The sequence below is a fragment of the Urocampus carinirostris genome, chromosome 3 (genome assembly GCF_059441175.1).
Source record: "Urocampus carinirostris isolate Australia breed hairy pipefish chromosome 3, RoL_Ucar_1.0, whole genome shotgun sequence".
NCBI lineage: Eukaryota > Metazoa > Chordata > Actinopteri > Syngnathiformes > Syngnathidae > Urocampus > Urocampus carinirostris.
Window position 1 is genome coordinate 62,298,555 of NC_142351.1, and position 27,957 is coordinate 62,326,511.

The 27,957-nt window shown below is 36.4% G+C and overlaps 1 protein-coding gene across 1 annotated transcript in view; it reads right to left on the bottom strand.

The window, feature by feature from the left end:
- Positions 1-27,957, bottom strand: part of kcnd3 (potassium voltage-gated channel, Shal-related subfamily, member 3) — a 166,858-nt gene that overhangs the window by 95,394 nt on the left and 43,507 nt on the right. The gene's annotated exons all lie outside the window — the stretch shown is intronic.

A 27,957-nucleotide genomic window follows, 5' to 3' on the forward strand; every position in this document is an offset into this window, starting at 1 on the left:
GTGACACAGGCATAAATTGGCGGCGGATGACAGAAGATGGGACGGACCCTTCCTAATTCGCAGAACCATTTCCTCGGTTGACACACTTCCACACTCCGGTAGAGATGCCCTGTTGCTAAAAAGTGCCGAGTGGACACTTTTCTGCTAAATTGCAATTAAACAGCTGCTCGGTGCAAAGCTTTGAAGGAAAAAAAATCTAAGTGCGTATCGATCAACAGAAATTAATGTACTTTCCGGACTATAAGGCACACCCAGTGCTCAGTGCTCAGTGATTTTTTATGTATATATATATATATATATATATATATATATATATATATATATATATATATATATATATATATATATATATATAAACCACTATCACTTAAAGAGATATTATTCATATGTATTTGATCAAAAATACAATTTAAATAAATTCAAATTATTGGATGAAAAGCGCTCAAATTGTTGACAGAGCCCTGGAAAAAAAAAAGAAACAATACCATTGTTGAATTTTGGTTATCTCTCAAGCATGTTTGTACAGTTAGCATGTTAACCACAAGAAGGCACTCGAAGACCACTATATGTTTCTCAACGGCAGAACAGTTACCAGGAGAGTAATCAGAACATTCTACATAATAATAATAATAATAATGTGTTATTTATAATTTCTTAATGGACAACTTGATAATGTGTGTTTTGTTGTGGTCTCATTTTACTATGTTGCATGTTCAAAAAGGGGATAATTGCCAGAGAATATAGCTAATATTAACTTCTTTTTTAAAATCATAACTTAAAATTAGCAATTGTTAATTTTCATTATTATTATTGTATTTTACTACTATTGCTAGTATTTGAACCCATTTTTTATATATATGAGCAGAACATAAAATGTAAAATTGAATACATTTGAATGACTTATTGTAAATGAAAAACTGGTAGGAAAGCAATTTAACGTTTTATTTTTACCAAAAACAATAAAATCCGGCTTCTGGAGAATGATGACCGATACTTTAAAAAATATTTATATTTTTTTAATGCATGCTAAATTGAGAAAAATAAGAACACGGGCAAATACGATTTTTTTTATTTGCGTATGTTTTTGTGTTGGAGAGACAAGAGCTTTACTTAATCAATCGATTGATAGTTACTTTGTTTGTCAATGATACGTATAATGACACGATATTGCTGTGAACCCTATAACACTGACATATAGATAAAGTTCCTTTTTGTTGATTATTATTTTTTCTATCAAGCTGTATCATTGTATTTGGCCGTTTTTAGTCTAATAAATATTGGCCAGATAATTCTTGTGCATCCCTAACTATTACATATTTAAGAAATAAGAGGAGGCACTTCAATTTTATATAAATAAAATGGGCTGGGTTCTGTTCTAGACATATGAATACATTTGATTTTCTCTGCAGCAAAACTTAAAGAGCACAATATAGGTGTCAACTTCTATAAACGTTGACTTCCATGATAACACCAAAAAACAATTCCTTCCCAAATGGTTGAAAATGCCTCTCCAATTTTCAATTCTAGCCCGAAGAAGGGTTTGTTTATGGAAAATGTGTGAGAGGAAGCGAGTGGCCCCGTCCTCCTCACAGATAGCAGAGACCCACAGCCACAAGCAACAGATTCGGAATAATTTGTGTTATTTATTATTCCAAATGCCGAGAGGAAACAAAACAGAGCGAGATACTGCAAAGCCAACCAAGACAGCGAGCTAACTGACTTTTCTCCAGACAATCCAACAAGTTTCCATTAGTCGGCAATCCTCAAAACATTTGAAAATAATTAGATGTTTTGCATTTTTCTGGGGGTTGGTAGATCGTTTTGACTTGGTCATTGTGTAAGTAGCTCGCACGCTGGAGCGTAAGCACCTCGAATTAAATAATGTACAGAGAAACCTTAATACATTTGAAAATTATTCCATGTTTTGTATTTTTTGGGGGTAGCTAGATCTTTTTGACTTTTATAGGTAGCTCACATGCTTAAGTCTGAGCATTTGTGAATTGAAGAATGTACGAAGAATCTTTAATACATTTGAAAATAATTAAATAATTTGCATCTTTTGTGGTGGGTGTATCATTTTGATTCTGTCATTTTTCATATAGCTCCACAATGAAGCGTGAGCAGCCTTGAATTAAAGAATGAACAAAGTATCTTCAATACATTTGAACAATTCAATATTCTGGTATTTCCTGAGGCAGCTGAAAGTACCTTGCATGCTGAAGCGTAAGAATCCCTGAATTACAGAATGTGCAAAAAATATGTGATACATTTAGAAATAATGATATGTTTTGATTTATTTTGTGGTGAGTAGACAATTTCAACATAGTTATATTGTTAGTAGCTCACATGCTGATAAAAAGCTAAACAGAATGTACAAAAAATGCTCACTCTATTAGATGTTATATATTTTCAACCAGTTCATATTGTAAGTGGCTTGCAATAGTTAAAGTTTCAGATTGTTCTGAGTGAAATAAAAAATGTACAAAAAAAGGTTCTCAATTTAGTTGAAAGTAATTGGATGTTTTGAAAATGTGATGAGTAGATTATTTTGACTTGGACATATTGTAGTAGCTCGCATAGACAAATGTGAGCAACCATGAAATCATGTTTCAAATAATCCTCAATATATTTAATAATATTTTATGTTCTGCTTTATTATAAGGTGGGTAGATATTTTCATCTCGTCCATTTTTTAAGTAGCTTGAATGCTAAACCAAAAAATATTCAATACAATTAAAAAAAATGTTTCACATTTTTGGTGAGGTGTAGACATTTTGACTTGGTCATATTGTGAGTAGCTCGCAAGCTGAAAAAGTCTGAGCACTGAATTATAAAATGTTCAAAGAATCTGTGATATATTTCTCATGAAGTTTGGTCATTTTGTAAGTTGTAAGTAGCTCGCATACTGAAAACACTGCTTTAAATGCTCGGTTTGGGAGATACATTAAGAGAGAATATTCCGGCAAATAGGTTAAACACAATAACTCAAATAACATTATATCTTAAGCGGTGTATCAGATTTTATATGATGCCCAAAAAATGAGGCAAGAAAAAATAAATCCTATTTCTAGGAAGGATAAGCACAGATAAAAAGATTAGAGCCGACTTGTGATGTGCACAAGAAATGACGCAAGCTCACATGGTGGCATCTCCAGTCCGCAATGATGTCATCGTCATGTAACTATTTTTCCCCTCCTCGATTACAGCTCCTCGAAACCTTTCTTTTGCAACCTGCCACCTCCTCGCACACCCCTGCACCTTCTAACCCTCGGAACAAGCGTTTCCACCTGCTCAGCCGTGCGTCTCAGCACGAGGTTTGCTTGCACTCTTTTGCTTCAACTGCCACCTGCGGGGATCCAATAGCTGCCCCTCCTTATGCCCGCTGTGAAAAGTCAGCCGCTCGGGTCTTTCAGGACAATATCAAAGCACTCTCCGTCTGTCAGATAGAAAGTATGCCAGGACTGCTCTTCATCACCGCCCTTTTGAAAACTGTTGATGAGTCTATATAAAGCCCTGGTGTGTATTATATAGTGACCTTTAGTATTGTAATACTTATATTTTTTTTCAATAAAACAGATTTGTTTCTGCATTTGAGTTTCAACAATAAAGGATGTTATTATTCAGGACACTCAACAAAATCGGGCATGAACGAACACTATATATGGAAGGACACCACTTTGGCATCCACTATATATGTACAGGAGCATTTTTGTTGTGGGGTTTAGAAAATAAAACGTAAACGTCCCGGAGAAATCTACTGATACGTTTTTTTTCCTGAATTCTCACTAGACCTTCTTAAAAAAAGACTTAGTAGATTCCCTTGTTTTGGGGTTAACGAAAACAGAGCTCTCACCAAAGTACCTTTGCGAACCTGACAACTTTCCTTCAGAAATGTCCCAGAGAAATTGACCACCACCAGACTTTTTTTGGGGAGTGAGAATAAGTTACGCCTCTTTCTCAGTTTTAAGTTACTCTGCTTTGTGAAACAGACAACTTGGAGTTTCTTTTGTTTTTGAGGTTAAGAAGCTCAGGGTTCTAACTATACCTCCAAACTACTTTGAGTTTTTATCAGTTTAACAAACTTAGGGTTCTCATTAAAGCCCCTTTGAGAAACAGACAATGTTTAGGTTCCCTCATTTTAGGGTTAACAAACTTATGGCTTTTACCAAAGCTCCTTTGTGAAATTGACAGCTCAGAATTTCCCCAAGTTTAACAAAGTCAGAGTTCTCACTTGCAACTTAGGGCAGTCACCAAACACTTCTTAGTAATAATTTTTGCCTATTTCTCCTGACATTTGTTATTTCTTAAGCCTCTTTAAACGGACAACTTGTAGTTTCCATGAGTTTAGGGTTAAAAAAATCAGGGTTCTCAACAAAAACATCCATTTTAAAACTGACAACTCGGAGTTTCCCTGAGAAATGTCTCTGAAAAATTAAAGGCTTTTTTAGCACCTGATCTGTTGTTTGCGTGGATCGTTCATCTCTGTACTATAAACCCCACAGTGCTTTGGAAAATGTACAGTTTCTATTTTGTTGAAATGGACTTTAAGCCTAGTGTATAATATTTGATCACTAGATGGCACGGTGTTGACTGGTACAAGCGAGATGCCAGTGCTACATGGCACAGTGTGGCGACGATCCAAGCGGGGATTCAACAATGTAAAAGGAATGCGAATTTATTGACCTATACTTTTTTATTTTTTTTTATAAAAAAATAACATTGGTATGATAGTTTGTGTATTTTTGCCTGGAATTCAAACCAATGTTTTTTTTTAACTGGATGAATGTTTTTTTTGTACCACTAGGAGACATTTAATAGTACACACTGTCCAAGGATTACCTGGAAAATCGGAGAAATGCCATACGAAGGAAATAGAACATTCTTTCCTCCATCAACAATGAATACGCATCTGATCTGAGTTATAACTACCCCAAAAAAAGCAGAATACGCTTTAAAATCACCCAAAAACAGTAGCAGTAAAAAAAAAAAAAAAAAGCTGATGAGCCTTGATTAATCATAACACGAATATTGACCGGTAACAGAGTGTGAATCAAGTTTGTCTCCGAGGAACCGTGCAATGTACAAATGAGGAGCGTTAAAGGTTTGACGACGCGATGAAAGATGGATGATTTCCCGCAGGGGACAACTAAAAAAGACATGGAAAATACAAAAGGCTGAAAAAGAAAATGAAGACTTCATTAAAAAAATTTGGAGTGAGAGATGGATAGCGGCTCGCCTGGGGCATCCTCTGTATGTTTGGCATCTGGCATCCATGAGCAAGGCAGAACAGTCAATCATATATGTACACATCTGTTGATCTATTACTGTACATACTAATTTTATACACTGTATTTAGTCAAGTACAACTCGTATTTTTTTTTAATACCTTTAAAAGAACTTAGTTTGGGTGTGTGATATACACACGGTTCTTCTGTAGTATGTTAGAGAATTTGTGCAATGATTGATCAGTCAAAAAAATATCACTGACCAAAATCGCAAAACATTGGACGCAACGGGAATCACACGTGGGCAGCGGCAGTGGGAGTGCTGAATCTCAAGTGTTACAGATGACATATAAAAAGGCATTCTATCTTATATAATTATCGGAATAATTCTATTCACGGTACTGGAGACGAATCTAAATAAACTCATAATAAGCTTAATAAAGCAAAATGGCTGGAAAAGTAAACAGAAAAAAAGCGCCAGATGCCTGAATGATAGGACAAGCATCACAAGCAAGGCTCAGCAGTGTTTGGTAAGCTGCTGCTAAGTACTAAAAGACCAACGGGACAAGCTAACTTACCATAATAGTCATTTGGGCTTCTGTAGTAACAAGATGGCCCCCAAATATGTTAGCCTCTCCAAGTTGTGTCACATAATTACGCATTTCAAAACTTAAAAATTAATGTCTATGTTGCTTCTCTTTTGAATCAACAATGTTTTATGTACTGTATTATGTCTAAACCACTAGGGGCCACTAAAAAAAACACACTGTCACTTTAAAAAAAAATTGCATTTATTTTTCATGTTCTTTTTGTAATTATTCAGTTTCTCAATGATCCCAAACCTTGTTTTATGTTCTTGCAGAACATGGGTCTCGTCATATCAGTTCTTGGAATTTTCTACTTTAGCTTGCTTCCTTAGTTTCGTTTTTCTCAGGTTCCGGTCTTGACGGACGTCCCTCCCAGTATTAAATAAATTGTCTGCCCCTTTAAAAGTGCACTTCATACAGCCTTGATCATTTCATTTCATTTCTTTGTTTTTTTGCCTCTCTTGTGTCTGTAATAAAATCTCATTAGATCTGCTCAGCTCCACAACCATCTAACAACCCAGATGTTATATAAACATATACTTTTAAATTACACATATGTATTCCTTACTTTGCTGTAAACTTTATAGTTAATTTAATATTTGTATTTGTTGGGTCGGAGCTAATGACCTTTAGCTTTCTACACCTCGCTTTCACTTTGCGATCCCTACTTTGAAACAAACCACGTATTCCGTAGTTTTACTGTTTATGTGTTGCCTATTCATCCCAATCTCAAGAGAATTATTAGGAAAAGTTTAATTTTTGTTTTTTCATTTTATAATGAGGTTACAGAAGAAGCTTCTGCTATTAAGGCCCCATAGTTCATTTTACAAAAAAAATACAAGTGCTCAGGACAATATTGTGCTTACTTGTTGCCTGAAAAAGCGGATAAAGTAAATCAATACTCAGATTTCTCTTTTAAAGCCTTGCAGTACATAAATACAGTGTATATAAATAATATTTCTGAAGGTGGACTTTTGTATGACGACAATACACGGCTGGCAACCTTGCAGGATTGTCGTCTGTGTTTATTTACCTTGGCACAGACAACAATAAATCTATTTAGTAAGTAAACGTTTGCATCTTAAATAATTATAAAATTCAGAGATGCACAGTTATACATAATAATTGGTGTTCTTTTGTTCAAAAACACACCCCTTAAATATTTGAGTAGAACCCCTGATGTGGGCATCGCAAGGTGAAATTGTATTGTATTTGTAAAATACATGCATATGATAAATACCATTACGAATAAGGAAATATGAAATATAAATTAACTTTTGGTTTAACGTGATTTGAGCTGGTACGCTGTGGTCAGTGAGTGGATGCAGAGGACGGAAGACAGTGTATTTAAATTAAAACTGTAAAATTTGAACTTGGGAGGAGCGTTATACCCTTAATCGCTGCCTTATTTTTTGATGACTCCTTTTCCATGTTTAGGTTTTTGCTTCTCCCTACAGCACCACTGCAGGCCTTGGGACCCATATTTAATAAATCAAGTACAAAAATGACAGTATTGTAAAATTTAACAAAACCTCTAAACCCGCTCTCCAGACAGAAGGTAAATTTTCTACGCATTTTTTTACCTGTCTGACGTTAGATGTTTTGATAAAATTGATGAAATTATAATACAGCTAGACCCTGAGTCTCAACAGATATACCACTTTAAACTTGTCTCCATCCCGCAGTTACATAAGATCGTTGAGGTTATTTTTTACCTTTATTTTCTTCGTAAATAATGGTTTTAGAACAAGGTGCTAGCAGTTGTTTTGGAAAAATGTCACAAATTAATGCAAACAAAAGGTTTGCAGCTGTACAGTTTTTTTTCCTCAAGCTCAGTGGGTGCAAGCAAAGATCAGCCCACCCCTGCTGCTCACCCAATCATATTTGTCCAGTACCACCACTCACCCAATCAAATTGCTCAGCTTACTTGGCTGGCGTTTTTGTCAGTTAACAGTTTGTTCTGTGGGGTTTCATAAATAAATAAATAAATTGTCTCAACAGTGAACATGAGTTTTAATGAGTTTCCATATAAAGGATTACTTAGAGACGTACAGCCAAAATGAGGTCTGTGGGTGTGACCTTGACTGTAAACTGGAGTGGGAAGTACGCTCTTTATATACTGGACTGAACTTATTTTTCTCCTAGTGTTTGGCTATGCAAGTGCCTAACCCTAAAAGGCAATTCAAGTTTGGGACAAGCAAGATGATGTTTACCGAAGCAAACTTTTAGCTCCGAGCCGTAAAAACTCATGAAAAGAGCCATACATGGCCCGCAAGCCATAAGTTCCCCGACCCCTGTTCGAGACTATAAAGTAACAACGTTTTTAAGGTGGGGTCGCCGTAGTTCATGAATCCACTGTCAGATAGACAATCCAACAATCTTATAGCCTTTAAAAAAAAATCACAATCCATCTGTAACGCATCGGTGCAAACAAAAGATCTGATTTTGGTAGAGAAAGAAGAAGCAAAAGACTGATAGTGCATCTGAATTTCTCATCTATAAAACATATTGTGAGTCTTCAGAAGGATGAATAGCAAGCCTTAGGTCAAGACAAGTAACGGGGGGATAAAAATCGTTGCCCTTTGTGACGGACAGTAGCTTCATTTGTCAGCTAGCAACCTCCAGCTAATACAAAAACGCTGTGAATCATTAATGGTGGCTCATGTGATTGGTAGGCTAGCAACCAGATAGGGAACATGTTATAAATGTGCTTGTAAGTACCACTAGGCGTCTTAATAGAATAGCAAAGGCGCGCACTTCGGAGTGGAATTACCATAATAGCAGGCAACAGAGTAATCGCTTCAATACGATGACATTACGAAACGCGATTTTCTGAGCTTGAAGGCTTATTGCTTTGATACATGCACTGATTAAAAGAAACAACAACTGCAGTACAGCTTAGTGAAAAAATGATGACATGTTATAAACATGTACAAATATACTGCATAGATATTTGCGTTCAGATGAGATGTAATAGTTACAAAATTCCCTTGAATTCATGGTTATTATGTTCCATAACTACTGTCATTACTGATTTTTTGTAAAGGAGGAACAGTATGTTTATATAATAGTGCAGGGATCTGGAACTCAATTTACTTGGGGGCTGCTGGTGCTAGGGTGAGGTTGGACGAAATCGGGTGACATTGAGGCTAAAAGGAAAAGTAAAAGCATGGTAACCCTAAAAACGCCCTTCTCAAACATATTTAAAAAATTCTCAACACAAAAAAAGAAATAATAATTAAAAAACATAGAATTATCAATTCATGAAAATCCATCAATCAACTAATAATCTTTGATTCATATGGGCTTCACTTTACATTCAAATTTCATATTAAGGAGGGGGCCTCAAACTATCATCACGCAGTCCACAATTAGCCGACAGGCCTCAGGTTTGCGGCAACTGCTAAAGCGTATACATCTTAACAATACAATGGCGAAAATGCCAGTTTTATTTATCCATTTATAGTGCATTTGCGATCCTTTATCCTTGTTCGCGTAGTGTAGCGACTCTTTTTTGCCGTTACTGATCACCAAAAATGTGGCAGCATTCCATTATTCCTGATTGCATAATGTTGTGAGCGGGGACCAGCAGAGCACATTCTTCTGGGGCCTTGCAACTCTTTTTCGCCATTGTTTCCATCTTAAATGAACCTCACTCATGCAGCAATGATCCACTATCCTCAATAGTGTATTGCGACGAACGGGAACAAGTAGAAGGCACAATTGTTGGGTGGCGTCCCTTTTCAGACACTTAAAATGAAATGCGTGGTTATGGCCAGGTTCCATTATCCATGATCCACTATTGCTTACAGCAAGGGAAGCAGAGTGAATTTTCTTTTTCAGTTTGGGCTCCTTAAGCATGCCTTGTGTGGCATGCCCAGAAGCAACTGCACTGTTTTGGCTTTAAATATGTTAAAAGTATTGGTTTCTTTACAACAAATGCTAAAGACAGTTTGAGGCTATGTCGACTTAATTCCGGTGGGAAACCGTGAGCAGTACATGCTGGCCAAATCAGTAACCACCAAATTAAATTCTGAACTAAATAAATATAATTTAAGGTAATTTACTCTTTTTACTGCGATCCATTACCTCCGATTGACTATCGCTTATAGCGAGGACCAGCAGGGTGCGTGTTTGATATTGCAGGAGGTTCTAGTCTGAATTATCATCTAGAAAAGAGGGATTACAGCATAAATGATTAATTCATTTGCAAAAAAACAGAACAGATGCCAGAAATTCCTAGAGGACGGACGGATAAAGAAAAATAAAACCTGCGAGCATATGTAATCTTGGAAGAAAAATGAGAAGACAGAGTGATAGGAAATTTTTAAATGAATAAAGAGGAATGATACTTATGGTAAAACCTCAGGGGTACTGGCATTCAGATTAAATCAAAGCGAAAAGTGAATACAAAGGACACGCTTCACTTACTCAATCAGCATGTTTGAAGTATGCCTCTTTCTGTGATTTTCCTGTAATCTAATTTCTGCTAAAATGTGTTAGCAACTCCCGGAATATTTTTACATAATCGCGGCTACTTGACCTATCATACCATTCATCGCCTCTTCACTTATACAACTCTCCCACCTACGGCACTCTGCATTTTTCATGTCCTGGAATCGTACTTTCCGGACAGGAAGAGCTCAACGCATATAATATGAATGTGTTGTGGAATTTTCATATTTTTACACATTATATATATATATATATATATATATATATATATATATATATATATATATATATATGTGTGTGTGTGTGTGTGTGTGTGTGTGTGTGTGTATTTTAGATGCTATTTATCATCCAGAATGTGCTGCATTGGCTAATATAAAAAAAACAGACAGTATTATCACTCAGTGTTTTTTTCTTACCCAATTGTATATATAATAAAAAAAAAACATTGAAGTAAACGTTTTTTTCTTTTTTTCTGGATTAAAATACATTAGTTTATTCCATATACAGTAGACCCCTGGGTTACAGTGTCCTTAATGATGTTTGCACACTACGATGTAGAATATGGGGATTTTTGGGCCTTTCGTACTTCACAACAACAGATAATTTCGCCTGCCAAAAAACTGAGGTGTTTGTGCATGACGTGCAAGTCTCTAAGATGTGTGTCTGCTATTGGTCGACGTCATATAAAATGCGTTTCTGCTATTGGTTTCCGACAAGCTATAGGGTGAAGTACCTATTACAATGTCTTTCTCTGTCTTTGTTGAGTTCACAATCTTGTGTAACCATCTTCATTTCGTCAAGCTATGGGGTCCCAAGTCTTACAGTGATGCTAAAGGGAGATGTAAAAACATGACCATAGCAATGGAGATTGCGATTATCAAGAGATACAAAGGAAGCGATGCATCATTGATGTTGTTTAGCTGTAAACAGGGGCTGAATAATATGTCTTATTCCTCATGGTAAAGTGAAAATATCGTAAGGTGGGAACAGCATCCTGGGGGTCTACTGTATCAGACGTTACAAAAAGAAACTCTCGTTTATCATGTATCTTAAAAAATGTCATTAAAAAACACCTTTATGACCATATTCCTTACATTTTTCACGGAAATAAAAAACAATTCCTTTAAAAAAAACAACAACAAAAACATGTAAAATAACATGAATTAACATAACAATTAATTGAAATGAATAAATGAATCAACATATGTCATTCATTACATTACCAAAAGCAGCTAGTGGCCGTACCTACAATGCTTGTATTAGTATTTATTCTTTGTGAGACTAGTGTCAACTGTGTGATGTTAGCTGCTAAAGCAAAGCTAGCCACCAAAGTGATGCTGCTTCTCAATGCTTCATATGAACAAACACCGCAAATTATGAATTTTGTACGTTTTTGGGCACTTTAAATATGTTTATGTCCAATTGGGGAAAATGATATAACGACAGATTCCACATTGAAACGTGAAAAGATTGCCAGCTAGGTTCGCTGTAACCCGGGGTCTAATGTATATGAATGTCATCGTTTGAATTTTTGAAATGAAGACAGAAAAAATGTATATACTTTTTGAACATATGTTGGAAAAAAATCCCGCCATATAGAATTAAGTGAGGAAATAAAACCCAACTGTGCTACCTGCATAAGAAATTTTCAAAACCATTTTGTTGTGCATTCTATCCCAATGTCATCAGTCTTTCTCTTCATCCCTCCCTGTCGCGTCTTTTCAACACCCAAGATGACCCCAATTCCAAAAATAGATCTATTCTCCCTCCCGGCCATTTGGCTGGGACAGGAACTGGTGGAGAGGGGTCAGGGGTTTAAAAATCGCCCCCCGTCAATTTTCAACACGCTGTCAGGCTTTCCTTTTCCACCAATCAGGGCCTGTAAAAGGGCGTGAGGCGCAAAAGGAGGGGAACCAATCAAAAGCCAGACGCTGACCCCGAAAGTGTGATGGTCATTCAGAAAAGGTGAAAACAAGACACACTTATTGTGCAGCGAGCCTGCGGGTCATTACCCTCTCTTTTTCTTTTCCTTCTGGCTTCTTCTAAAAATCTTCAACATAAAGCAAAATCCCCGACATCTAATAGAAAACCTGTGGAGCTATGTAGCTAATGGCTTCGGAATCCCCATACTGCAGATAAAAAGATAAGGTAACATATATTATAAGTACTATTTTTGTGTAATACAGAGACCCCTCACTACTTAGCGTTTTCAATATCGCTGGTTCACTGCTTCGCACATTTTGAATTGAATCATCTTTAGTGTCATTGATAATACTGTGTTGTGCATTGTGTCCAGCAGACAGCCGACAGCAGATGCGATCACGGTGGCAGGTTAGAGAGGGCTTTGGGTCTTGGTTGGGAGTGACTGTTTGCACGACTGTGATTGTCGATGCTGTCAGTCAAAAACCACAAGTTTATTTGTAGATCTATAGTTGTAATTTTGTTACAGTTGAATACTTCCAGTCGGTTAGGATGTCATCTTGAGTGTGACCCTTGGGGGCTCTTACGAAAGAGCAATGTTACTTCGTGGATTTTCACTTTTCACGAGGGGTTATGTAAGCATTAACCGCCATAAACAAGGGACTACTATATAATTTTGATGTAGCGGGACTTAAACTTATTGAGTGGGGTAGCAGGTGGATGCAGAGGGCGCCAGACACTGTATCAAATATAAAATGTAACACTTGCACTTGCAAAGATTGTCATGGGTCTTTATTATTCAATTAAAAAAAAGGTTTAAATCAAAAGTAATATTTTCCAACAAAAAACCTTCACTTCATTTAAAAAAACAGTATTAATAAAAGTAAAGTGTTAAAATGCAGTTTTTTGAGTGTCATCTATATATTTGCTTTCAAACCCTTTTTTTCTTTGATTGAAACTGTTTTTTGTTGAAGGGAATGAAGGTTTTTTTGTTGAAAAATATTTTTGGGGGATTGAATAATAAAGACACAAATGTACCTCTATAGTCATGCCCGTAGAACATGAATATCAAACTTGATTTTTGGGGGGAATCCTGAAGTTTGTGAGATCGGGTCACACCAGGTTTTTCATTAGAAAAGCCCTGATAAAAAATACCACTACTCTCAAATATTTTTAAAAAAGGTGTTTTTTTAATGTACAAAATAAGTTCTCAAAAAACATTGAAAACAGTTTATTTTTTTAAAACAATCAAAGAAATTATATGTAAAACGAAAAATGTATGACTTTAGCCTTTAATTTTCTGTACATAAATTGTTTTGAACATGGCTCCTTGCAAAATAATTTATCATAACATTTACCTTTTGATACATGTGACAAAGCAAATACAGCCAAATTGTGTTTAATAACCATGGTCAAGCAAATAAAACACACAAAAGGTTATTTGCGAGGTGCATCTACTCCCTTTTAAGCTTCATTTCAAAAGCAATGGTGATGTCCTCTCTGGAAAAAGCTTCCACATCAAACTCTTACAAATTAAGGTGGGAGACTCACAATATCGTTTCAAGGGCCGCAACTGGCCCTCAGGCCGCGTGTTTGAAACCACTGCCTAAAAAGGAATTACTTTCTCTAATTACCTCCATATTTTTAATAATAGAACCGTACGTTGATTGGTTCCAGCCCTGTTCCTTAGCATGGTTAACTATTTGAGTGCCTTTTTTCGTATTTATTGATAATTGCAAGCTCTCTTTCCATGTTATCATGTTTTTGCTCCATCAATGCAAGTCTTGGAACCCAGAGTAGATAGATACAGTAGAAACAATATGGTATTGTATTCTGAATTAAGAAGAAAGAAGGGCATTATGGAAGGGTTCAACCAGTAATGTATCTGCAACTTTATGACACTGTGATTCAAACCAATATCAGACCAGCATTTCATATGTCATCGAACAATAGCAGAAAGGCATAATGACTTAAAGAGGGAATAAATTCATGTCTTTTTCCACTCACAAGGCGGTGTCGCCATATTCCGGGGTCTACTTTATTCAGTTTGGAAACTATATGTATGTTAAAAAATTGATGCTGGAAAAATATGTATGAAAATTGTTTTTTTTTTTAAATTGTATGAATATATTTACCGTACTTCCTCATTTTTTCTTTCAAGTATTTCAACGTTTCGTTAAAAAAATATTTGTTCATACATATGGATGCACCAAAATGAGAATTCTGAGCCTGGAGTGTAACCCCAAAAACATGACTTGCTAAAAAAAGCCCCAGACATAGACAAAACTTAAATGACTTTTGAACAGTTTTTCTGAAACGCAATCATGTGCCCACTATCGCATCATTTTGACGATAAATCAAATCTTCTTCCAACCATACCCACTTACTTATCGGAGTCAACAAAACCTTCTTTCATCTTCAACTAGCTTGTACAATTTCCTCCCGGAAGTCATCTTACCGATGTTTTCACTGCATCACAATACACTAGAACCGTTTCTTGTCTTCTGAAAATGAAAATGGTATTTTTCAGCCGGAATATTTTTAAATTGAAAAATCAGAGAATCCTTAGTATTTAGCTAAGAAAATGGCATTCACTTTGGGAGACTATGATTGAAAAAGTGTCATTTATGTGAGTAATTCAATATGAAAGCACGCTGGAAATCAAATAGTGTAAAACGACGCTGAGCTCATGCAAGATGCACAAGGCATTGACGGAGTGTGATTGTTGCCAGAAGAGGCAGACAGGCATGGAGATAGAACCGGCATTCATATAAACAATGAATGGAAGCATGAAACATTCATCTATCACAGCTCTATCTCATTTGTACTGTACTGCCGACATGTATTATTCAAAATGTGATGAGTGTACTGCCAGCAAGAGAGAAGAAGCAGTAGAACGACCACTTAAGAAAGTCACACGGAATTTAGCTTGGATACAAAACGAAGTGCAAATTCCACATCTGTAGTACAAGCCTGTTCTTGGTTTCCTGTGGAATAAAGAAGGAATTTTCGGCACCGCAAAAAAATATAAAGCTCTTCTCTCAAAAGTACAACGCCATGATGGCATTGTGTCTAAAGTGAGGCGATCCCTGTGAAGCTGGGTTTTATTATCAGGGCGGGGGGTTTATGCATGACGCGGCTGCTTTCTTTTGTTTGGCAGATCTGAAGGAAGGAAATGCAGAACACTCTCAAAACAGAAGCTCTAAGTATTTGCCATTAAGGTAATTTTCTTAAAAGCATCCCTTCATTTTCACATTTTTGTTAGCTGCTGCGTAGACTTTGGCTAATGATTATATGCCATGGTCTACTTGACTTCTGTCTCCAATTTAATCCATGCATACCCGGCACATCTTGTGACACCAAGACTTGGCCAAAATGATTTAAGTCCAGGGCAGCACGGCGGCGCAGTGGTTAGCGCTTGCGCGGCACAGTTCATGTCTCGGGAACCTGTCGTGGGTTCAAATCCAGCTCCAGACTTCCTGTGCAGAGTTTGTATGTTCGTGCTTGCGTGGGTTTCCTCCGGGCACTCCGGTTTCCTCCCACGTTCCAAAAACATGCATTTCAGGTGAATTGGCCGGTCTAAATTGTCCCTAGGTGTGAATGAGCGAATGAGCTGTCTGTCCCTGTGTGCCTTGCAACTGGCTGGCAACCTGTTCAGGGTGTCCCCTGCCCACTGCCCGGAGATGGCTGGGATGGGCTCCAGCCCCCCCGCGACCCTAATGAGGATAAGCGGTACGGCTAATGAGATGAGATGAGATTTAAGTCCATAGCAATATTCTTAAACGAGTTAACATAAGAGAGTTATGCGAGTCATGCATCCTGCATGTCTTGTGACACCGGGAGCAGAAAAAACAAAACAATACATTTCCTAATAAGACTAGTATATTGAAAAAATATGATTACTATACAGATCATGTACTCCGTGTGTCTTGTGACACCAGGAAGGGGCCAACAAGAATAAAGGAATACTAGTAAATGAGTAAATGCATGACTACTATATGCATCACACACCCTGTATGTAACTGGAGCAGGCCTAAAAATGTAAATCCCATAGTAATACTAGGAAATGAGTAAATATATGATAACTAGAAGCATCACACACCCTGCGTGTCTTGTTACAAAACAATATGGCCAAAAAGAATACGGCCTTTGTCAAACAATAAATGATGTCATGAAGTACTCGATATTTAGAGTTAGGAGTCACCAGATCCTGACATGCAGGTCTATTATACTATGCTGTTAGGTGGGAGCGTTCCAAAATAGTGGAGCAAGGGTACCCAGTGAGAATAGAATTTACAGTCACATCCTCTGCGATGAAATTAGAATTTTTTTGTAATTTAAGCAAAAATAGTCTATCGTGTAGCCATGTTTTAACAGAAGGTGGTTCTGAGGACTTCCTCCGACAGGCTATTAAAGAAGCGAATGCTAAAACGTTATTCTGAATAACAGTTGTCGGGAGGTTGTCAGGGGCCCTGCCAAAGATGGCTATGAGCGGAGATGCATTGATATGTTTTCCTAAAATATCAGAAATGCACCCAAAATAGAATCAGATTATCAAAGAAATCAAGTAGTGACTTTTATTGTTAGCCGATTCAGACGTGTATAAATTAATATAAAATGACCTGAATGTTTTGTTTATCTCTCCTGGATCAGAAGTTAGGGTACCTGTCACATCGCTAACTTGGAGGATTCGTTTGGAGGCCGATCTGGCTTTTAGTTGGTGTGCCAGGAGACGACCAGCTTTATCATCATTTTCATATAATACCCAACGAGAACATAGTAAAAGGCGTTCTGCCTCTGTAGTCAGTAGGAGATCATGTTCTGTCTTGAGTTTCAGCCTATCTTTATATAAAGCAGATGAATTAGTGGTAGACAGTACACTATCCAGTTTACCTCTAGCTTCCTCCAGTTCCTTCTGACGGGTTCTACGCTTCTTGATTAGATGTGATCAATATGAAATAATTCTTCCTCTAGCACAGGGGTGGCTAACTCGGTCCTGGAGAGCCATACGTCCTGTGATTCAAATCACCTGGATCGTTGTCAAACTCTCACAAAGCCTGCTAACAAGCTGAAAATTGGCGTCATTTTAATAATCAATAAAGCCAAATTCCTTTTAGACTACAATGGATTGTATTTATTATATTGTTCTCTAGAAGTCTGGGGCAATAATTACAAAAGTTCACTACAGCACCTTTTTATCCTCCAAAGACATGCAATTAGAACCATACACAGATATCGTGATCATACTAATATTTTATAGCTGCTGTCCAAATTATTAAAATTGGATGATTTAGTACAATTTTTCACTTCACAAATGCTATTTAAGCTCAACAAAACCATAGTGCCAAGAAACATCCAAGAATGATTCACTCGGAAAGAGGGAAGTTATAACTTAAGGGGCTGTAGTAGATTCAAAATCCCACTGGTGAGAACTACCAGGAAAAGTATGTGTTTGTCTGTGTGTGGAGTCAAACTTTGGAACAATTTAATAGATGAGATCAAACGATGTCCAAATATTCACGTGTTCAAATTCAAATTTAAATACGACAAAAAAAACATTACTGGCAGAATACAGAGATGAAGAAAATGGGGTATGAGTGATACTAAATATTGGAAATATTGCTTAGCAAATGGATGGTTTACAATTATAGTTAACTGTTACTATTTTTATATCATAACTGTTATTATTGCTATTGTTGTTATTATCATTCCTGTCTCAATGATATTTATTATAACGTTACTAGATCGGTACCACGATGATTAGTATATAACATACGCGACTATTGTTATGATTATAATTATTGATAATCTTACTACCCCTTTTCGAACGTGTTATGTTAACATTATTTTTGTTGTTGAGTCATTGTTTTGGTCCTGTTTTCATTTTCTAATGTTCGAAATCAAGTTTTTATTCATTCATTCATCTTAGTTTCTATTTTTTTTCTATGCTGGCAACTGTGTGGACAGCAAAGTAAGAATTTCATTGTGCAGGAAAACATGGTCCCTTAATGTGCATATGACAATATACACTTTGAATTTGAATTTAAAAGATCTTTCCCTTGCGTTGAGTTAAGCATGTCCGAATTATATTCATCCATCTGTGTTGTATTCATTGTATTTTTTTTTTATGTACCTCAGCAGCATTTATTGTCCTGCGCAAAATGTTTATATGTTATTTTTAATATTGACTGTTTTATGCCAAATTAATTTGTAAAAAAAAAAAAAACTTCTACGGTCACTTCCATTTTGTCTTCCATTTAGGTGTCAGGTTTAATATTTTTCAAAAAAAAATTATGATTTTAATACCATATTTTTGTGAGCTCCCCAACCTAGTTTCTGCTTCCCTGCCTTTGGGTAAAAATCGTAACATTCTCAGCAAATTGTTTCAGGTTTTCAAATTGTATTTTAAGCCCAGAATTTTCATTAAAGGATCCGTGTGTAAAATTTAGTGCCTCCGAGTGGGACAACAAAAACGTAATTCAGTCAAAAAAAGCATTGATTTTCACACTAGGCAAAAATACATAAACCAACATACCCATTGTTATTTTTAGAAATATTAATAGGTCGAGAAATTAGTATTTCTTTTACAGTGGAGACCATACCTAGTATTTGCCGTCATGTTAGTGTGGCATCTTGCTGCTGCGCTGTACTCATTTTGCACTGTTTTTTCTTCGCATTAGAAAATACACTGCCATCTAGAGGTCAAATATTACACAATGTAACTTTGAAGGCCCAGTGTGCATTATTTAACCACTTAACATCAGGAAGAATAATAAAAAGTGACCAAACCACACACATTTTCTTCTCATTTGGTTGCCTAGCCTTTCGTGAGGTTTGGGTTTTTTGGAGTACCCGCGTAGCAGCAAGATGGCGGACAATTATGTCAGCTCCCTCTAAATGAGGCTCATGATAAGCTAAATCAGTTTTCTAAACCTATTGTTTAAAAAATGCACATTTATATCGTTACTTATGTATTTCTAATTATTATTAAAATCGTTTTTTTTAAACAACGAATGTTATTTTTTCACCACTAAGAGGCACTGAAAAATACACATTGTCCTATTAGGTATGTGCTGACAGCCTTGGCTGTCGGGTCATTGTCTTTTCCTTCCATTGTCCCTTCCATTTTGTCTTCAATTTCGATATCAGGTTTGTTTTTTGCTTTCTGGTTTAGACTATTTATTGCCGATTCACGCCTTGTCAGATTTTTAATTGAATTGAATGGTCTTTATTCTCCTTGATATCAATGTATCGTGCAATGTATTCTAATAGACAGAAGACAGCGGGGACAGATTAAGGGAGGCACTTTATTTTCTTTCTAGTTTATAGTCTAATTTCTTCATAAAATATGACGATAAAGAGGCAAGGGGATGCAGATAATGCTTTACATATCGAATGCTAACTGAACCAAACGCTGACCAAAAAAAAAAACGAGAAAAAAGCCGAGAGCTATTTTGGGTGGCGGCTCGGCCCAGACGACGGGCTCCACAAAGGCGCCATCATTTGGAGCACCCGTGACATCCCCCCCGTGACAATGTAAGCGTGATTAACTGTCACGTTGTTCAATTCCAGTCTCAACAGGTGCAATGGAGACGGGGAACCATATGAATATGTGTGTTTTCATTCTGTTATAAAACGTCAATTGTAAACATTATACTAGCGCTCCAGTCGTTATCTTGAAGCAGGGATGGGCAAGCGTTTTGAGTGGTGGACCCAATTGGGTTAAAACATTTGGCCGAGGGGTCTGTCATGGACAGCCATCCAATTGTTCTCATTTATGAATGAGCTAAAATGCAGACATCTACATATAATATTTGTTTTTACTTTTGTTTTTAATCAGATAAGTCATAACCAACATGACTTTGAAACACTCAAAATTAAAGGAAATTTGATATTTAGTTTTGCAGTAGTAACATAATTATTTAGTGGTTTTTAATATTTCGGGAGTTTTTGAAGCATTTTCTCTGTAGTACTTTTGAAGTACTTCTGTAATATGTTTCCTGTACTACAGTAGATTAGAGGTAAAATGGAGCCTGAAAAGTCCAACCTGACCCGAACCCGGCCGCGAGTATATAAGGCCGAAACCACCAGATTAGCTTCATTTGAGGGACTGAGCCCAAGGTAAATCCAAGGTAAACTTCATGATTACTTTGGGGCGCTTTGGCTGAAATACTTCGGGCTCGGTCCCTCAATTAAAGTGTGTGTGTGTGTATATATATATATATATATATATATATATATATATATATATATATATATATATATATATATATATATATATATATATATATATATATATATAGTATTGCTTTAGATGTATTTTTTTTGTATTTCTGTAGTAGTATTTCTTTAGTATTATTTCTTTATTATAGTATTGCTGTATATGTATTTTTGTAGGACTGTATTCCTTTAGCAGTATTTTTGTAGTATTTCTGTAATATTTTTTCTTTTCATAAATCAATTTACATAATATATATGACCCCTCTTTGAATTACTTAATCACTAAATTTGATTTAATTTACAACTTCATTTATTTAGTCATAACTATGTGTATTTAGTTGTATTGATTTTGTAACTAGGTATATCCCTTACTTTGTTGGATAGAATACACAATTAGAGAGACGAATCATTAAATTCAGCCATTGTCTGTAGCTCATTTACGCCCAGAATATTCAGGAATATAACGTACAAAGGGACTAGCCAGAACCTGACGAACACGCAAACGAAGAAAAAGACGTTTTACAGCAGTATGTAAGGCCAAACATAATATTGAGCGTCATTTAGAGCTTGGGGTTACCACAGAAACACGATGAACTGAGAAGCAGATGATATGTCTAAAAATATAACACGGACAGAAAAAAAACATTAAAAAAAACGTTTTTTGGCTAGCATGTGTGCGGTAAAATATCCTCAGTGTGAGGAATGTGCTGCAAAGCAGGTGATAATGGGATGTTGTATCAAAGAAGGAGCTGATCCTGGGAGTGCGCCGGAGGATTTCTATTTTTACCTCGTATGTGTATCGTGTGCCAAGACTTGTTTTCGGATCAGAAAAAATTGACAGGTTATGTCCAGGCTCTGTTTTTTACATTTCAAAGCAAAAATTAACTGAAAAAATAAACATCCTGTGCAATAAACTTTTTAAAGTGTCTATGCGTATTTTGTGGCGAAACGCAGTGATCTAAAGTAGCTATATTGTTAACTGCTCACCTTCTGTTTTTATGTATCACTTGAGTTCTATGATTTAGGCACATTAAACTTGTTTCCACTTTTTTCCTTCCCTAGCCACTCATGCAAGCAAAGGTCGCCAAATCCCGTGATTCAGGCACGTTTGACATGTTTCCACTGTTTCCTTCTATAGCTACCCAAGCACGTGAAATAAAATGCTGAAAATTTAGCTTTGTGTGTAGAGCAGTTTAGGCGGTTTTGCAGAATTTTGTTTTAAAATTTATGGTGTGGCCCTATTAAAAAAAAAACAATCCAAAAATGTTTTTTTCTTTTATAGATTTTCAGGGTCAAAAAGGTTCCCGACCCCTGCGCTAATGTTAGCCCCTTACACTAGCTTTGACTAATTCTAACTAACTGTTTTTTTTAGCCGCTCAGGGGATATCCGACTCGCTTGGTCGTTTGTTGTCACTGGCAATAAATGACAAAAGCTTTCGTGTCCTGTCTTTTAAAGTAATTTATATTTGTTTATGCGATAACATTTTGAAATCAGGCAACAAAATCCTGCTACATGTTATTCTTTGGACTTTCTTCGAATGCACACAACTCCATTGTAAGCTATAAGGACCTGTTGTGGTAAATTCTTACACACTGCTACTTTACGTCTCTTCAAATGATATGTTAAACACAAAATTATTGCAGCATATGATACTTTTCGAAAATGTGAGCAAAAATCATATAAATTAAAAGGCTTTTTCAACATTAAAATGACGTGTAAAGGTACATTGTTGCAGACAGTGAGATGTACATTGACGTCCTTTCTCTTTTGAGTCATGAACTTGGCCACGGTCCATCTCCAACTGTGAGTTCATCGATGTGTGCTAGTAAACAGGAGCAGATTGTGGAGCAGCAGATTGATGGCGAGAAGCAAGCCAAATGTTTCCGAAAGTCACAGATGCTTGAATATTGTGGACTTGACCATTTCTAATGAGCCAAAATCAAAATTACCAGACATCATCATCCGGAGAAAATTATTAAAAGTGGACACATTTGTCATCGAGATTTCTAAAAAACTCATTTTGTTTCATTTAATACTCGAAGGAATATTCTGACTTTATAAGAATTGTCCATGCTTTTTGAAAGGGAATTAAATAAACAGTGTGGTCACAATGTTAACATGAGTAGTTAGTGTTTGTGGCACTAGCATTAGCAGCTGAATTAACTTCTAAAGGTATGCCAGAGACTAAAGCAAAACTAATTGCTTTTGTAGCTAGCTGTTGCGTGAGCAAAAACATGCGCTAAATCCAACCTTAGAATTAACAGAAAGTCTTTTGGCAGTGGGGCGGCAGTAGCTCAGGAGGTAGAGCGATCGTTTTAGGATTAAGGGATCCCAGATCGAATCCCGGCTTGTCCGTGTTACATGCCGAAGTGTCTTTGGGTAAGACACTGAACCCCCAATACCCCCAATAAGCAGGTTAGCGCCTTACATGGCTGCACAGATCACGGCCGCTATTGGGAAATGTGAAGCACAATGTAAAGCGCTTTGGGAAGTCATTGACTTGAAAAGCGCTATATCATTTCCCAATTTAATAACATTTTATCTTATAAAGTGATGCCAGTGGCTATGCAAATCTAGCTGCAAAAACTGATGTTATTTGGTAATGGGACTAGTGGTTGCGTGAGCAAAAACATGCCACGGACTGCCAGAGCAGGATAGATTCTAAATACGAAAGAACAACGTTTTAATTTCTTTGAAATCTCGATCTCGCTTAAGTCATTAAATAGCATTTGCAAGATTAAACGTTTACACTTAGTACACTATGATTAGCGGCCAGCAGCCACTATGCTAGAATGAGTAGTTAGTAGTTAGTGTCATATCTCATAAAATGATGCCAGCGGCTAGACCGAACCTTTTCACATAACTGATACTATTTGCTAATACAGCTAGCAATTGCATTAGCAAAAATATGGGGTAAGCCCAAACCAGGGAGTGCCAGAAGAGAATAGACCTTGATATTGTAAAGTCCTTTTACAATTTGATTTAATTTGCATGATTAAATAGAAACGAGCATTAGTGGCCTGCGTCGACAATGTTAATATGAGTAGTAAGCGGTTGTGACACTAGCATTAGCTACTAAGTTAAACAGCATTTACTTCCAAAGTGATGCTGGTAGCTAAAGTGACGGTAGCCACAAAAGTGATGCTATTTGCTAACTAAATCCAAGCATAGCAGCAGTGATCTTATTAAAACTATTCACGATTTAATTTGACTTGATTGATCAGACACTCGCATTAGTGGCCTGCGTCTACAATGCTAGCATGAGTATTTGGTGTTTGCGACACTAGCATTAGCCGCTAAATTAACTAACATTAACTACTAAAATGATGCCAACGACTAAAGGGAAACTAATTGCTAATGCGGCTAGCAATTGTGTTAGCAAAACACACACTAAATTCCAGCCAGGGACTGCCGAAACAGAAAACACCCTAAAAGTGATCTAACATTTACATTTTTTGAAATCACGATCTTGCAAAAGTTCTTCACGGTTTAATTTTAACATTTGCAGGATTAAACATTAAAGCAAATAAACCAACTTTAGCGGCCGGAGTAGTTAACGTTTATGACACAAACATTAGCTGCTGAACAAAATAGTTTTACATTTAAAGTGATGCCAGCGGCTAGAGCGAAGCTAGCAACAAAAACAATGCATTTTGCTAAAGCGGCTAAGGGTCGCATTTGCGAAACATACACCAAAAACCAAGGTACGGACTGCTAGAACAGAATAGATGCCAAATATGATCTAACGATGTTTCCGTTTTTTGAAATCCCCATCTTGTTACCCTAAAGGAGCATACAAGACTGTGAAAATATAGCTTGCGACTTATTTGGGTTTTTTTGTTCTTTGTTGCTGCTAAATTAAACTGTAAAAATACATACCTTCTGACTTGTTTTGTTGTTTTTAAGACCTTCACGATTTAACATCTTCATATTGTCATTCCTTATAAAGTGATGCTAGCATTTAAAAAAAAAAAACAGTCAAAAAAGCAATGCTATTTACTGATGGGTTAAATCCCAGAAACACTCGTGGAACAGAAGATGACCATAGAGACAATCTAAAAATGTTTCAATGTTTTGAAATTATAATATTGTTAAATCCCTTCATGATTTAATATCCTTATATGGTCCTTTTTTATTAATGCATGCTTCATGCTAATCCTCAGCTGTTACCTGTATGCATGAATATATGTTTATTTCGACTGTATCGTAATCCCCCAGTTTGCTAATCCAGTTAAATTAGACTTGATCCGTCAAATTAGAAGCCATTTGTGCAAATCACTCATCACTTTAGCCTCATAAAAACGATTAAATGATATCATTTTGACAATCCTTTCAAATACTCATCCCGACTGTAGCTAGTTTAATTATTTGGCTCTCTGAGGCTGATTTAGAGAAAACAAGATAGATATGACCAAGTTAGCCTCCGTTGGGGAAAAATAATCACAATTAATCATAAAATTCTAAAATTTATCAGGCTTTTTAAGACTTTAAGATGCAGTATACAGCCAGGATAAGAGAAACTAGTTCCTCGCACCTTACACTAATTTAGGAGTGGGGTTTTAAAGACTGTGCTGACAGCAGAAGCTGTTGGAATGTTGCTTGCCGTTTCAATGTTCCTGCCTGTAAAATTCTTGACCCCTTGATACCTTTAATTGATCAACCCTTGAGTTCCTGAACCTTGGCAGCATGAAGTCTTTTTTCAGTTTTGTGTTTAGCATTTTTTTTCCCTTCCTCCCATGTGCAGTGGACTTTTTGTTAATTAACTTTATCCCCGATAAACTTTTGTCACCCTGTCTTGTGTGTCTGCACTTGGTTCCGTAACAAAATATTAAATAGTAAATACTACTTATATGTAATACATGTTTAAGTGATTAAATAACATTATTAATAAAGGGAAAAACAAATTGTATTTGCCTTTGATATGATGTGACTTGAGCTGGTAGAGTTAGTGGTTGGATGCAGAAGAGGGAGGTCCCAGGAGATTAAAAATAAAACTGTGCAAAGATTTTAACAGCCTTTATGCTCTACTTGCCTCATATTTAAAAAATAGTTCTGATCGACCGTAACAATTAAAAAAAGTGCCTTCTTTGTATTTTCATGGTCATCATCTTTTTGCTTTTCCTTTAAGAATCCCTGCATGTCTTGGGACCCACAGCCATATCCATTAGCAAGGGTCGCAATTTGCTCGATAATTGCAAACTTTATTTCCATCATGTGTTTGCTTCTCCCTTTACCATTTCAACAAGTCTTGGGACCCAGGGCAACTCTTTACAGTGGGAAAAGTCTCAGTTTGTTTGAAGCCCACAAGAATTTGAACTGAATTAAGAAAAGGGCATTGTGAAAGGGATTTCAGCCAATAACATAATTGCATTTTCATGAAGCCCTGACACAAACCAACAGCAGACCAAAATATGATATGTCAACCAATAGGATATACGCATCGTAAAGATATAACTCAAATGTCAGAAAATGTGAAAATTTTGGGCACACAAAATAATGAATTGTTGATGTCATAGAGTGGGAAAAATACCAAAGAGAGGCAAAAAAAACATAATCAACACCAGGCTTAGGTGATAAAACAGTAACAATAATTATCGTCATTAAATTATTTTTAAAACTAATAATAAGTCAATAAATTAAACTGGAATTACACCACCCAAACACCGGAGAAAATAGGGGCGCTAATGCAATGAAAATGCAAGTTCTAGACCAAGATTCAGGAGAAGAATAAGGTGACGAGGACCAGCCAATGATTTTGCAGGAACAATGGCTCTCACACAGTGAAAGTCAAAAGACTACATCACCGTCAAAATGAGTAATAAAGAGACGAAGGACTCACAGCACACCCACTCAAAGCATGCTGAATGTCATAGACAGGAAAGGCGGGGGTATTCTTCTTTTTTTTTTTTTTTTCATTTTAAGAGTCTGATTATAAGAAAACGTGCGGTGACGTGCAAGACAAACTATGCCGACAACATGTGCCAACCAAGATTGGCAACATGACAAACCTATTCCACAATTTAAAACAGTATAGTCCGCTAAAATACCCTGAAGAAAAAATAACTCTAGCGGACGTTCAACAAGCACTGGGCCAGTGAGCAACAAATGGCTGGCTAGCAAGGCGCTATGTGCGTATACATGTACGCACAGGTGGGAACAACATGACCTATCACAGAACAGCATTAAAGTCTAATACTGTGGAAATAATGATTTTTTTGCACTGTGACCTTTAACGCAACGGCTGATTTGTTTGTTTATTTGTTACATTTCTTAAACTCAACAGATTCTTAAAAAAATAATGGTATTATTCTTTTTTTAATAATACCAGATCAATTTAGTTTACCCATCTATTAACTCTATAATGCTAGTAATAACTAAATATCATTCAGATATGCTAATGATAAATACTAACAATAACAATGTTGATTTGCTTACATCTACCATTTTGCTATATCATTCAGACGCCATTTTCTTCCTCTCTGTACCTTGTCGATATTGTTTTTTGTATCCTGTAATTTGTAAGTTTTACAGACACAAAAATATGTTTCCTGGTGTCTGATGTGTGTTTTCCAATTTAATTTACTGTCTTTTGTAATTCCTAAAAAAAAAAATTTCTAATGCACTATCCATTTTCACCGCTGGGTCTAGATTTGCCTTATGATTACGGAGAAATAACATCTTAGTTTTATTTAAATATAAAGCTAATTTGTTTAAATCGAACCATGTTTTTAGGTTAATTAATTTACGATTAATATTTGTTACTAGATAAATATAAGTATCGTTGGAAGAGAGAATGTTAGTGTCTACACATATGACTAATTTTAATAGTTTGCAAACATTAATTATATCCTTAATATGTAAAATGAAAAGCTTTGGACCCAGGACGGAACCCTGTGGTACTTCAAACCAGATGTCCAAGTATCCAGATGTCAACTCTCCCATTTTCACATATTGTTGCCTCCCAATCAAATAGCTTTAAATCCATCCCAAGGTACGGACTGCTAAAACAGAAAAGATCCCAAATATGACTAATCGATGTTTCCGGTTTTTGTCAGACACCTAGATTTACAAAAGGCTTTAACATAATGGTGAGAGTAAATCAAAATAAATTTGTTGTCATGATTACTGATGTGACTCATTTGGCGCCAACTGCTGCGGGTTCTGAATGGCTCCCTGTCACTATTTGAACTCAGTCCTGTCAGTCCCCTGTTGTCAGTCCGTCTGCGAACCTCAAGTCACAAGTCAAGTCACATTCATTTTATAGCCCTTAATCACAAAAATGTCTCAAAGGACTGCACAGGATTACAATTACACCATTACCTGATGTTAAACCAACATGCGGGCAAGGAAAAACCCAAAACCTCAGCGTGAGGAAAAAATAAACCTTGAGAAGGGGCCTCACAAGTGGCAATCCCCCTTCCAGGATGACCAAGGTAGACCAGTGTACAATAGGCAGGCCTTTTCAACCCTGACTCCCACCTTTCCCGTTTTTTGCTCCCGTCTGTCTCTGGTGACGACCCGCTTTTGATTTCGACCACGTCTGCTCTCC